The following is a 13,350-nucleotide window of genomic DNA, read 5'->3' as shown; positions in this document are numbered from 1 at the left end:
CCTTCTTTGTCTCTTTTGATCTTTCTTGGTTTAAAGTCTGTTTTATCAGAGACTGGGATTGCAAACCCTAATATTTTTTCTTTCCATTTGCTTGGTACATCTTCCTCCATCCCTTTATTTTGAGCTTATGTGTATCTTTGCACGTGATATGAGTCTCCTGATTACAGCACACAAATGGGTCTTGACTTTTTGTCCAATTTACCAGTCTGTGTCTTTTAATTGGGCCATTTAGTCTGTTTACATTTAATGTTAATGTTGTTACATGTTAATTTGATTCTTTCATTATGATGCTAGCTGGTTATTTTGTCTGTTAGTTGATGCAGTTTTTCATAGTGTTGATGGACTTTACAGTTTGCCACGTTTTTTCAGTGGCTGGTACCAGTTGTTCTTTCCATGTTTAGTGCTTTCTTCAGGAGCTCTTGTAAGGCAGGCCTGGTGGTGACAAAATTTCTCAGCATTTGCTTGTCTGTAAAGGATTTTATTTCTCCTTCACTTACGAAGCTTAGTTTGGCTGGTTTTGAAATTCTGCGTTAAAATTATTTTCTTTAAGGTTGTTGAATGTTGGCCCTCACTCTCTTCTGGCTTACAGGGTTTCTGCTGAGAGATCTGCTGTTATTCTCATGGGCTTCCCTTTGTGGTTAACCTGACCTTTCTTTCTGGCTGCCCTTATCATTTTTTCCTTCATTTCAACTTTGGTGAATCTGAGGATTATGTGTCTTGGGGTTGCTCTTCTTGAGGAGTATCTTTGTGGTGTTCTCTGTATTTCCTAAATTTGAATGTTGGCCTGTCTTGCTAGGCTGGGGAAGTTCTTCTGGATAATTTCCTGAAGAGTATTTTCCAACTTGGTTCCATTCTGCCCATCACTTGCAGGTACACAAAGCAAACATAGATTTGGTGTTTTTGTGGAGCTGCTGACAAGATGGCTGAATAGAAACAGCTTTGGTCTGAAGCTCCCAGCAAGATTGACGCAGAAGGTGGGTGATTTCTGCATTTCCAACTGGACTGTAAAGGGAGCAGCAGATCCCCAACACAGTGTTTGAGCTCTAATAAGGGACAGACTGCCTCATCAAGTGGGTCCCTGACCCCCATGTATGCTGACTAGCAGAAGCCTCCCAGTAGAGGCTGACAGACACCTCATACAGGAGAATTCTGGCTGGCATCTGGCAGGGGCCCCTCTTGGGATCAAGCCTCAGAGAAAGACACAGGCAGCAATCTTTGCTGTTCTGCAGCCTCTGCTTGTGATACCCAAGCAAACAGGATCTGGAGTGGACTGCCAGCAAACTCCAGCAAACCTGCAGAAGAGGGGCCTGACTATTAGAAAGAAAACTACAAACAGAAAGGAATAATATTTCATCAACAAAAAGGATGTCTACTCAGAGAACCCATCTGAAGGTCACCAACATTGAAGACAAAAGGTAGATAAATCCATGAAGATGGGGAGAAACCAGAGCAACAAGGCTGAAAATTCTAAAAACCAGAACATATCTTCTCCTCCAAAGGAACACAACTCCTTACCAGCAAGGAAACAAACCGGATAGAGAATGAGTTTGATAAATTGTCAGAAGTAGGCTTCAGAAGGTGGTAATAACAAACTCCTCTGAGCTAAAGGAGCATGTTCTATCCCAATGCAAGGAAGCTAAGAATCTTGAAGAAAGGTTAGACAAATTGCTATCTAGAATAATCAGTTTAGAGAAGAACATTAATGACCTGATGGAGCTGAAAAACCCAGCATGAGAACTTTGTGAAGCATACACAAGTATCAATAGCTGAATCGATCAAGCCAAATAAAGGATATCAGAGATTGAAGATCAACTCAGTGAAATAAAGCAAGGAGACAAGATTAGTGAAAACCTTTATCACTTATGTATGACCCAATGTATGTTTTTTTCCAGGATGTCATTTTCTTTTTAATATATTTATGATTTGTTTTAAAGTATAGAAACCTAATCTTTCATTTCATGCCTTGAAATTGTCTCAACCTAAAAACTGATAAGAATGTATCTATATATTTTTATGATTGTGTGTGTGTGTGTGTGTGTGTGTGTGTGTGTGTTTAATTCTTACACCTTTAACTTTTTAGGTGGTCTAGAATTTATTTTTTTGGGTGGAATAAGGAAGAGATCACATTTATTTCATTTATGTAAAGATCTTAGACAGAATATATCTAAAGTGCATATTGTATAACCCTTCTCTCCATGATCTGAAATGCCATTTTGTCTTATCCCAAATTTTCAATCTTCTAGAGTTGGATTTTGAGTTCTGCATTCTTTTTCATGAAGTGATCTTCAAGGACTCTGATCTTTATGGTCATCATTTTTACATCTTAATGTAGCTGTAGTATCTTTTTTAATTTTGTTGAATGCAAGATTTTTGAAAAAAAAAATCATTTTTCTTTCCTACGGCAACCTTGACTAGAAAGATTTACTTCTTATACTAAGTTCTTCGGCATTTTCCTTTCTTGTCTTGGAGAGCTGGTGTTTGCTTACCCCTAGAGAAGCCCTGATGTTGAGCTGCCTTTGAGCTTGTGGGAGTAGCTACAAAGGTTGAAACCATGGGAGTGGTCGGTCTGGGTGCAAGCAGTAAAAGTGTCCATTGACTGTAGGAAATTGACAAACAGCAACAGAAAACCTGGTACACATTGATCGGCTTTTCATGATCATTATGTACCAAGAAGTGTAAGCAATGTTAATGATACAATACTGTCTAAAAAAATAATCATTTATTGGTCTAATTCTAAGCAATTGCCATAGCTAGTGTGTCCTAATAACGGATGCATGGCTTTAAATTCATACATTTTAAAACTTATCACTGGACAAATACTATGTTATCTATGAAAGATAATTCAGAGAAATCCAAATTATACAGTCAGTTTCTAGTACACAAATATTAATGATATTTGAGCTTGCCTGGGGAGCAGTTTTCCAACTCCAGAGGAACTAGGTATTCCTGGATTCCAGTGGTAGATTCAAAATGAACAAGAGAGCACAGTGCTTTTGAATTGGAAGAAACAGAATGTGATGAATTTTCTGGTGAAGCTATTTTCAAAGAATTTTTTGGCTGCAGAGAGATTTGAGATTTACTAGAATTGATCCTGAGGAAACAAAGACACGGGTGGTGCCGCAAGCTCTGAAATGTATTGTAAAATGAGATTTTTATACACATCTGCAAAACTTACCTGCATGTTTAAAAGTTGTGTTTCTGTTGCTTCATTTGAAATACCTTTTTGAACTTAAAATAAATATAAGGTTTCATATTGGCCAAGTATGAACAATGACAAATTAACAAGACTGCACGGCCTATGAATGTAAATATATGAAGAAAAATGGTTTTGAAGATTTTATTTACTAATTTGCAGAGGTTAAGGCCTAAAAACAAAAACTTTGTTTTCATTCATTACTGTAACAGACTAATATGTAGGCCTATGTTTTATTTCCATTTATATGTAGTACTTCATTACTTAGTTTCCCTTTTGGCATTGCAGTATTTATTTGTTGTTAATTAATACCTTTTTTTGAAACAGAGTCTCACTCTTGTCGCCCAGGCTGGAGGGCAGTGGCGTGATCCTGGCTCATTGAAATTTTCGCCTCCTGAGTTCAAGCGATTCTCTTGCCTCAGCCTCCCTGGTAGCTGGGACTACAGGCATCCGCCACCACGCCTGGCTAACTTTTGTATTTTTAGTAGAGACAGGGTTTTGCCATGTTGGCCAGGCTTGTCTTGAACTTCTGACCTCCAGTGAGCCGCCCACCTTGGCCTCCCAAAGTGCTGGGATTACAGGTGTGAGCCACTGCGCCCAGTCTTCTTCTTTCCTTTGTTTTCCTTTTCATTTCTTTTCTTTTTGAGACGGAATCTTGCTTTGTCACTGGGCTGGAGTACGGTGGTGCGATCTTGGCTCACTGCAGCCTTGGCCTCCTGGGTTCAAGGGATTCTCCTGCTTCAGCCTCCCTAGTAGCTCGGACTACAGGCGCATGCCACCACACCCAGCTAATTTTTGTATTTTTAGTAGAGACAAAGGTTTCATCATGTTGGCCAGAATGTCTTGATCTTTTAACCTTGTGATCCGCCAGGCTTGGCCTTCCAAAGTGCTGGGATTACAGATGTGAGCCACTGCACCGGGCCAATTAATACATTTATTTTTTACTGGCATAATTATATGTCAAAGTTTAATAATAAGGGATTTTCAGTATCTGCGATTCTTTTCTGGATATTATTGTAATTCATTCATTTCATGATTATTACTGCAAATAATTTTGTTGATAGAAAAGAAGGTGTTAAAAAAGTCCTCTTCCAAGTTTTAAATATGCTAGGTGTGCTTCTATCTAGCACTCCTTTCTGGAGGGAACCTTCCATACTGTCAGCATGTCTGGCCATCATCTCAAAAAGAAGCCTCTACAGCTTCTATATCCTCTGTACCTGACCATGACCTGACCTCCCCCTACTGACTTACAGGATGTGGAGATATTTTGCAGTGTCTCCTCTGCTAACTTCCCAGGGATGTTAGACAACTAACAATGTTTCTTTTAAAGTCAGCTCCATACATATTAAGGTTTCTGGTATACAGATAGCATTCTTTCTAGTTTCCAGTGCTGTTTTATTTTTCTACCACTTCCTCCCAATTTTACATTTTGTAGATTTTTCCCATTGCGTTCCCTTCCAATATCTTATCTGGAAGTCACACACTGACCACTGACAACAGGAGAGAAGACAGAGAGAGGCAACAAGAGACTATTTCCAGTGTAAAATATGATCAGGTAACTCAGCACACTTTTCATGGGCATGTGGGGTAGGCAAATGTGGGGTGCCCTGCTGAAGGGTACAAAGAAGCTAGCTCATCCTTTGGAATGACACTGAAGCCTCCCACGTTATTTCTATCTTGGATAATAAGAATTCCAGTTTTGAAATGAATTGTTGGAATGCATTTTCTTTGATAAAATATGCACAGAGTTTTAGAGCTAGAGCTTAACAATCCAAGCCCTTCGTTTTATAGATGAAAAAATAAATCCCAAAGGAGTCAAATAACTTGAGTTAATTCCTCAAGATACTTAGTGGCGACCGGAACCAGAGCTCAGATCTACCTGTTCCTAATTAAGCGTATTTTCTAATGGAGATACTGCTGTGCCTGCTTTGACGTCACTCTTAACCTTTCTCCCCAGTTTCTGCTTCCTGGTTATTGTGAAGACTAAATCTAATAATGTATGTTAAGAATGTTCCTGAACCTGTAAAAGCCTTAAAAAATTCTGGCAGCCTTACTGTTATTCTAATAAATGCTCCAAATAATGGGTTTCAAAAGGATGTATATTGTGCCTTTTTGTGGAGTTTTGTATGAAATGCATCCTTTTCTCTTTTCCAGTGATATTGACGTAATTCTGCTCCAGTGAACTACTGTTCCTATCTCAAATGGCTTCTTTGGTAGGAACAAAAATTAACATGTTAATACAAAAAAAAAAAAAGACACAGGGAGTGTTCGAAATGGAGAATGGCAGAATGTCTTAAAAGTTACCCAGACACAAATGCCAATGCTTAATTTTTATTTTAAAATAAAGTATTCAGCATCTAGAAAATAACCTTAAATGCACAAGCATTGTTCATGATCATAACCCCTCCCTTTCTTCCACTTATCTACTAGAAAATGTGCTAGTCTTTCATGTTTCCGCTTTATTCGTTTATTTCTTTCCTTAAGCAAGTATTTATTGGAACACTGCTGTGTGCCAATACTGTGGTTACAACAATGAATACAAGAAGATTCTATAGAGAGAATCGGAGGCAATTATAAGTCATGGAAAGAGCAAGGGTAGCAGAAGTACTGTAGAGAAGCAAGGAAAATAGAATTTAGTAAAACTTGAAACATTCAGATATTCCATTATTAAGAAATTCTGTTAAAAGTATTACTGGGGGATTTGAGTGAAACCAGAGGTTAAAAATCATCTTTGAATTCTTAAAACTCAAAGGTTTTAGTCTACCTTGACCAAAGATATTGAAAGATGGTACCATTCAAATTCATTTAAAATTTCTTCTCTGATTAATTTTTACTTTGTGAATGTGATTCTAGTTTCTTTAATTTGAGAATAATGAATAAAGAGCTAGATTCTAAATTTCCTAGGATTTGAGGACTGAGAAAACATTTCCCATTACCAAAATGTTATTAAAACTGAAAAACTTGGGTTGAAATCTTTGGATGCATCAGCAATACGATCAATAGTCATGATTAAAAGATAGACAGTGACATGATGAGGCAAAGAGTATTCACAGATATGGTTTGGAAATAGGAAAACTATGAATGCATTGCAGATAGGCATATCAAATAAAAAATGTGAAAAACATTTTTTTAACAAGTCACTTAATTAAAACATGTGATTCTGACTAATACACTAAATGGTTCTTTCTTTTAGGGTGCACAGAATATATTCCCAGCTTGTTAAGAGATAAGAAAAAGTAAATAATTAGTGCTATGATCCTTAATTGTAAGAATGAGAACCCCAGGGGAATTATTGTTCAAGATTCGATTATGAACTAATAAAAAAAGAGCATAATGAGAAAAGATGATGAGATCATCCTTTTCTGTGGGTAATTGCAGTAATACATTCTCAGGACATACCATCTCTACACAGATGAATGAGAAATACCAAAAATGTAATCAGGAATCAAAATTAACAGAGAGGAACTAGAAATGTGACATAATAAACATGGAAGAGGGAGGGATGGGTGAAGCTGAAGGAAGAAAAACAAAGCCTTCAAAGGCTGTCATATGTTCCTATTGTGTACAATCTATGTGAATGAGGTCAGCAACAATGATATCATGAACACTGAGAGATCCCGGAGAATTTTTTATTATTTGAAAATATAATGAATACATAATTCATTTTTTTTTTAAGATACAGTGATAGAACTATAGACTACTGGAAATGAATAAGACTTTCTCTAAAAGAAAATGAAAATGTTGAAATAAATCGAATAATGTGAATGTATCTTTAAGAATTTAGATGACATATTTAAATCTTGAGTCTGTCAGAAACCAAAGCAAAATAGCAGAAAATAAGTGAGATTGCACTTACCGTAGGACCTCAAATTCTATTGTTTTGAGATCTACAGGCAAAAAAAAAAAAAAAAAGAGGAGAGAAAATTTAGGAGCATCTTAAGGAGGCCTACTTCTTATGACACTTGAACAGCTTTATCATACAGTGGCACTGTTGGTGATAGAGGAGGGAGACGTTCAGAAAGAAAGTGAGAAAAGTGTTTTTCTATGCTCTTGACAGTCTGATTACCTCTGAATTTCACACTCCCACTTTCAATGTACAAAACACCTTATTTTTTCTCTTTTTGCTAAGTATACAGTCACTTGTTAGATACCAAAACAAAGATTGTCACTCCACCAAATTTTATGGAAATAATTAAAAGTATAGAAGATATATAAACAAATCAATAATTATAGGTGACAATATATGCCAGTCTCTGTCTATGGCCATGTATCTGTATTAAATTATGTAATCTTAACGAAAGCCTGTGAAGAAGGCTGTCTTCATAGGAAGAGACGGAAACAACAAGAGGGGAAGGAAATCGTCCCGTACCACACAGCTGAGAAGAGGTGGGACCGGGATTCAAACCCATGCCATCTGACTTCAGTTCAAGTCACTTAAGTGCTTCTTTCATGTGGGTAAAGATGAAAGGAAGCATTGAAAATACAATCTTTTCATATGTATTTAGCCATTGGTTTCTGATAGTACAGAGCAATGCAGAATCTCTTTTAATTTTGTTGTTTGAAAATGACCTAATCCAGTTTGCTAATTCAGTGCCTAGATTTTTTTCTTCTATCTCTCACACCATTTATCTTTTTTAAAACCTGAAAATTTTAAATTCACTTGATACATTTGTCAAAAAGAGTTTGTGATAAATATCTGATTGGAGGGCAGCCTAAATGTATCAGTGAGAATAAGGGTACTCATCTAGGAACTATTGAAGTAATTTGGACACTCGAGATTTATTTCTTCATGTAAACAACAGCAAAGTTCAGAGGACAGAGCCTGAAAGCATAAAATCATTAGAGACCCAGGGGCTTTCTCTTTCTGCTCCTATTAGTTATCTTCCATCTGCAAGATAATTGTACTATGTAAGGTCATGGCAGGAGTTCCATCTGTATCACTGGGGTAAAAGAAAGGAAAGAAAGTGAGGAGTGGGGCATGAAGTTCTTCTGTTTTAAAGAAATATCCCAGATAATCCACAGAGCACTTCCTTTTCCCATCGACTAGAAATTAGTCAGATGGCCACATCTACCAGCAAAGAATACTGGAAAATCTAATCTTTTAACTGGACAGAGTGCTATCGTGAATAAAATAGGAATTTTGTCACTAAGGTGGATGGAGGAAATGGATGTTGGTGGAAAGGAAGAATAGCTTTTGCCACTGTGCCATCAAGAAATTATGGACATCCAGAGTGCCATGAGAAGGAAGACTGGGATGAAAGCCCAGTTTGGAAAGCCACTATAAAATTGCAAGAGTCAATGGGAGGCAATGTGTGCTGTGGAACTGGATTAGGTTTATCTGTGATTAACTATAATGGATTAACTTTTCAAATTGGTTGGTGTTAACTTCCACCTAAAGGGGCTTCTTATAGGTTAGATTTAGTTTTAAAGTAGTGACACCCATAGGAATCATTACTTTAAAATTCTTCTAGAAAGGAAAGAAGCCCCAGCTTGATTACTGTAAGCCTAAAATCCTTAAAATCAATCAGATATGGACCCAGCCTGCCCCTTTCATCTCCTGCAAGTATGACACACTGGCTTAGGGGTAAGGGGAGAATCTCTCTTCCTTTCTTTGTTTTTTTTTTTGTTTGTTTGGTTTTTTTTTTTTTTGTCTGAAGCCATCATCTCTGAGTACCAAGGTACAGTAGAGATACTCACCAAAGAAATCTTTAGAGGATTGCACTCCATTCTTTTTGTCTCACTTCAAATTATAGAAATGGAACTGCCACCAGATAAGGACATTTTCATAAACACTACTTCTGTGTTCCAATGGATGCTGATGAGAGAACATATGTACACACAGCCATATTCACAAACATTTATAACCTCCAGCCACTATAAAGTCTCATCTGTTGTATAAAGAAAGCTTCTATTTCCAGTGCAATTTGCCAGCGGACGCTGATCACTTGACAGTTATATTTAAAGGCAGCAGGCTCCTGACTCGAAATCCTATGCACTAAACACCTGTTCCCTTCCAGAAAATGCAGCTGACATTTTTCTAAAAGATCTAGTTATTTTGTTAGAATAGTTCTTTGCCCCATGGACCTCATAAAGACTAGTCAGTGGGTTGTGTGGGATTTCAACAGGCTCTATGTTGAAAGTAGAGCCCTACAAGGCTCTTGACATGTGAAGGAAACATAGGAAGACCTAAATTTACCAACAAACAAAATGCCATTAGCTGCCTCATTATCCGCATTCTGCCATGAGAAACTAGCATCCTCTGATACTATTTTGGCATAGTATTATGACATTGCATCTGACTTTCAGATTCTTTTAAAAAACCATTAAGCATCTGGTTATAAAGATTATGCATGTTTACTATAGTTAGTTATAAATGTATAAAAATCACAAATAAAAGAATACATATTGTCAAGATTTGCAAGCTGAAACATTAACCTGCTGCAGTTTTATAGACACTGGTAGAAGACATGGGACTCCTAGAGCAGAGATAAAAGTTTATGACAGCCATAGAGTATCAGTAGGTTTTGAACCAGTTCCTGAGCCTCAGTTCCCATGGGATGATACAAAGGGAACCTGATGGCACCTGTGTACACCGTGTAACACTGATGTGACAGGAGAGGAATACTGAGCTTAGGGAACCTGAATCTCTTCTTACGGGCAATAGCCTGGCTGAACTTTGTCTTGAAAGGAGACATTCTCTTTATTAAACTGGACCGTGAACAAAGCTACCCTTTATTCTAGAGGGAAATACAATTTCCAACCCTGTTCACAATACAAATATTCTTGGAAAGATAATCTGTAAAGTGAGCTGTCAGTGCCTCAAGTTGCAAAATAGGCAGAAATTTAAGAGACCCAGGGGAAATTGTCTCTAACATACATAAACCAAATCTCCAGGAGGGGGGTGACATTGGTATCTTGATGTATATATTTGGATGAACATATATTTATTTTTAAAAAACCTTAAGTAATACTACCTTAAGTACATATTTTGCATTTTACTCCATATTTATTTATTTATTTTTTGAGATGGAGTCTCACTCTGTCGACCAGAGTGGAGTGCAGGGGCGCAATCTTGACTCAGTGCAACCTCCGCCTCCTGGATTTAAGCTGTTCTTTTGCCTCAGCCTCCTGAGTAGCTGGGACTACAGTCGTGCATCACCATGCCTGGCTAATTTTTGCATTATTAGTAGAGACAAGGTGTTACCACATTGGCCAGGCTGGTCTCAAACAAACTCCTGACCTTGTGATCTGCCCGCTTCAGCCTCCCTAAGTTCTAGGATTACAGGCATGAGCCACTGCACCCGGTCTTACTCCATAATTTTATAGAATATAGTGTTCCAAAATACAGATTTACTACGTTTAAAAAATAAACTTTTTAAAAAAATTGTTGGGCATTGCAACTGTTTCTAACTTGCTACTATTATAAGCAATAGTCACTAAAAAATTTTTGCACATAAATTTTTATGCATAGACTAATTAGGATAAATTCTGAAAGTGGTGTTTTTGGGAAAAAAGTTAATGGTTATTTTTGAAGTTTTTGATAAATCTTGCCAAATTATTCTAAGAAAAGATTGTATGTTTGTACTTCCATTAACTATTTATAGAGGAATTTCCACGTTTATGGTGATAATGTAATTTGAAAATAAGACTAATATTAAAATAAAGTAATATTTGTGATTTTAATCATTAAATAATAATGATGTTTATAAACAAACACTATTGAATACTGGTTTTCTTCCCTTCCTAAGTGCTGTGTCATGATTCTCTTTCGATTAGTAGTCAAGAGTTCAGGATAATCAGTGCTCTGCATCTAGCGAGCACTCAACTAGGAGAGGGCTAGGATGCTGTTCCATACCATCTGTTTGTTTATTTTAGCAAGTAAAAGTAAATGCTAAGCCACATCTTAGACACAAGCAAACCAAAAGGAACAGGTTTCCTACTTTATTGGAGTTTGCAATCTGGGATTTGCCATGCATAAAAGAGACTCCAAATAAACCTTAATATACTCTTACACACTGGAATCTGAACATGTGCTTGTGTGTGGAATTTACTCAGATAAAATACATTTCTACACACAAGCACACACACATGCATGCAAAACAATAAAATAGTAAATGTTAGATTGCTTCATTTGTTATTTTAAAAATTAAAAAGAAAAATTGTAATCTGTATAAGATATATAACATCATGTTATGAAGTATGTATATATATTAAAAAGATTATTATGGTGCCTCAAATTAACATGTCCATCATCTCACATGGTTACCCTTGTTTTGTTTTTGTGGCAAGAAGAGCTAGAATCTACCCATTGAGCAGAGATTCTATGTAGAGTATCATTTTATTTTATCTATTGTCCTCATGTTGTGAATTAGATCTCTAGGCTTGTTCATCCTACGTATCTGCTACTTTACATCCTCTGACTTACATGTCTTCATTCATTCCCTTACCTTGCTCCTGGTAATCACAGTATTATTCTCTATTTCTTTGTATTTATTATTATTTTTAGATTTCACATGTAAGTGAAATCATGCAATATTTTCCTTTCTCTGGCTTATTTTGTTTGGCACACTGTCCTCCAGGCTCATCCATATTGTGGCAAATGACAAGATCTCGTTCTTTTTTTAGGGTGGAATCATATTCTATTACATATACATACCACAGTTTTTGTATCCATTTGTCTAATGATGGACACAGGATTTTCCCTTATTTTGGCTATTGTTAATGCTACAATGAACAAGGAAGTGCAGGTATCGTTATGAGGTAGTGACTTCACTCCCTTTGGGTATAGATGCAGAAGATGGAATTACTGGGTCACATGTTAGTTCTGTTTTTATATTTCTTTTTTTTTTTTTTTTTAGAAATTTCCATACTATTTTCTATAATGGTGGCACCAATATATATTCCCACCAACAGTGTACAAGCATTCTCTTTCTCCACGTCCTTGTTAACATTTGTTATCTTTTAACTTTTTGGTAATAGTGATCCTAGCAGTTGTGAGGTGGCATAATGAGTGGTTATGATGTTTATTTCTCTGATGACTAATGATGTTGAGCACTCTTTTATATATCTGTTGGCCATTTTTATGTCTTCTTAAGAGGAAAGTTATTCAGGTATTTTGCCTATTTTTTTATTTGAACTATTTGTCCACATTTTTAATATTTCCACTATTAAGTTGTATGAGGTTTTCTTTAATTAGATATTAAATCCCCCCAAGGGGGATTACCCTTATCCCCCTTGGTTTCAAAATATTTTTTCTAACTTATAGGTTGAGATTTCAATTTGTTAATTGTTTTCCTTTCTTGTGTAGAAAGTTTTGTTGTTTGACATGGGACCATTTATTATTTTTGCCTTTGTGGCCTGAGTATAATATCCAAAATATTTGATCAGGACTCTGTTTTTTTTAAATTAATAATGATCATTTTTTATACTCATGGTTTACATTTAAAGGGTGAATAATTTTCTTTGTCCTGTTTTTCAGAGAAGAAATCTTTTTTATAAGGAACTTTCAATTGTATTATTTCAGATTGCAATGCATTAGGATTAATTTGTTAAAATTTGGCCTTAGAAGAGAGAGGAGAGACTAAATGCCAAGAGCTAAATTCCACAGCTATGACCATTTTCATGAGCCGATTCACTCCTGTTTATACTTTGGAGGAAGAAGCTTGGAATATGGAGAAACATGCATGCAGCAACCCGGGTTAACTGCTTTAAAGAACTCACAGCATAGTGGAGAAATTGGCTAAAGTACCCTATAATTTTTATTTAATGATTTTTCACTACACTAGGAAGAGAAAGACAGTTTCTCAAAAGTTCTTTGTTAGGAGAGGAGGAGGGTGTGGTGCAGTGAAAAGACAGACAGAGGGAATGCTCATTGTTTAAGGTTGCTGGTCATTTCATAGGTTTCCTGTGTACAGGAACCACACGTAAAAATGTGGCAAAAGAAAGAGGGGAGCAAGAGATCCGCTTATGACGATCCAACGAAACAATAACTGGAACAGAAAAGAAAATGACTGGCAATCAAACCCCTGAGTGACTCTGCATCGCCTTTAATTCTCCTCTAATCAAAGAGCCCCAGAGTTGTGAGAGATGGTCTGAGCTGGGGAGCTTATGCAGAGAGTGACTTCATTCAGAGAAATTTTGGCATGATTCCTAACCTC

General features: G+C 36.6%; 1 long non-coding RNA gene across 4 annotated transcripts in view; it reads left to right on the top strand.

Moving 5' to 3' along the window:
* LOC103788360 (uncharacterized) overlaps positions 1-13,350 on the top strand; it is a 413,224-nt gene that overhangs the window by 292,616 nt on the left and 107,258 nt on the right. For 2 of the 4 annotated variants that reach the window (XR_013525686.1, XR_013525691.1), the window contains one exon: positions 871-5,286. The exons of the other annotated variants lie outside the window; for them this stretch is intronic. This is a non-coding gene — a long non-coding RNA (uncharacterized LOC103788360). Of the gene's footprint in view, positions 1-870; positions 5,287-13,350 lie in introns of those variants that run through there. 4 annotated transcript variants of the gene reach the window in all.

This window comes from Callithrix jacchus, chromosome 1 (genome assembly GCF_049354715.1).
Source record: "Callithrix jacchus isolate 240 chromosome 1, calJac240_pri, whole genome shotgun sequence".
NCBI lineage: Eukaryota > Metazoa > Chordata > Mammalia > Primates > Cebidae > Callithrix > Callithrix jacchus.
The sequence above is the reverse complement of the archived record's forward strand: the minus strand, read 5'-3'. Positions and strand labels throughout refer to the sequence as shown.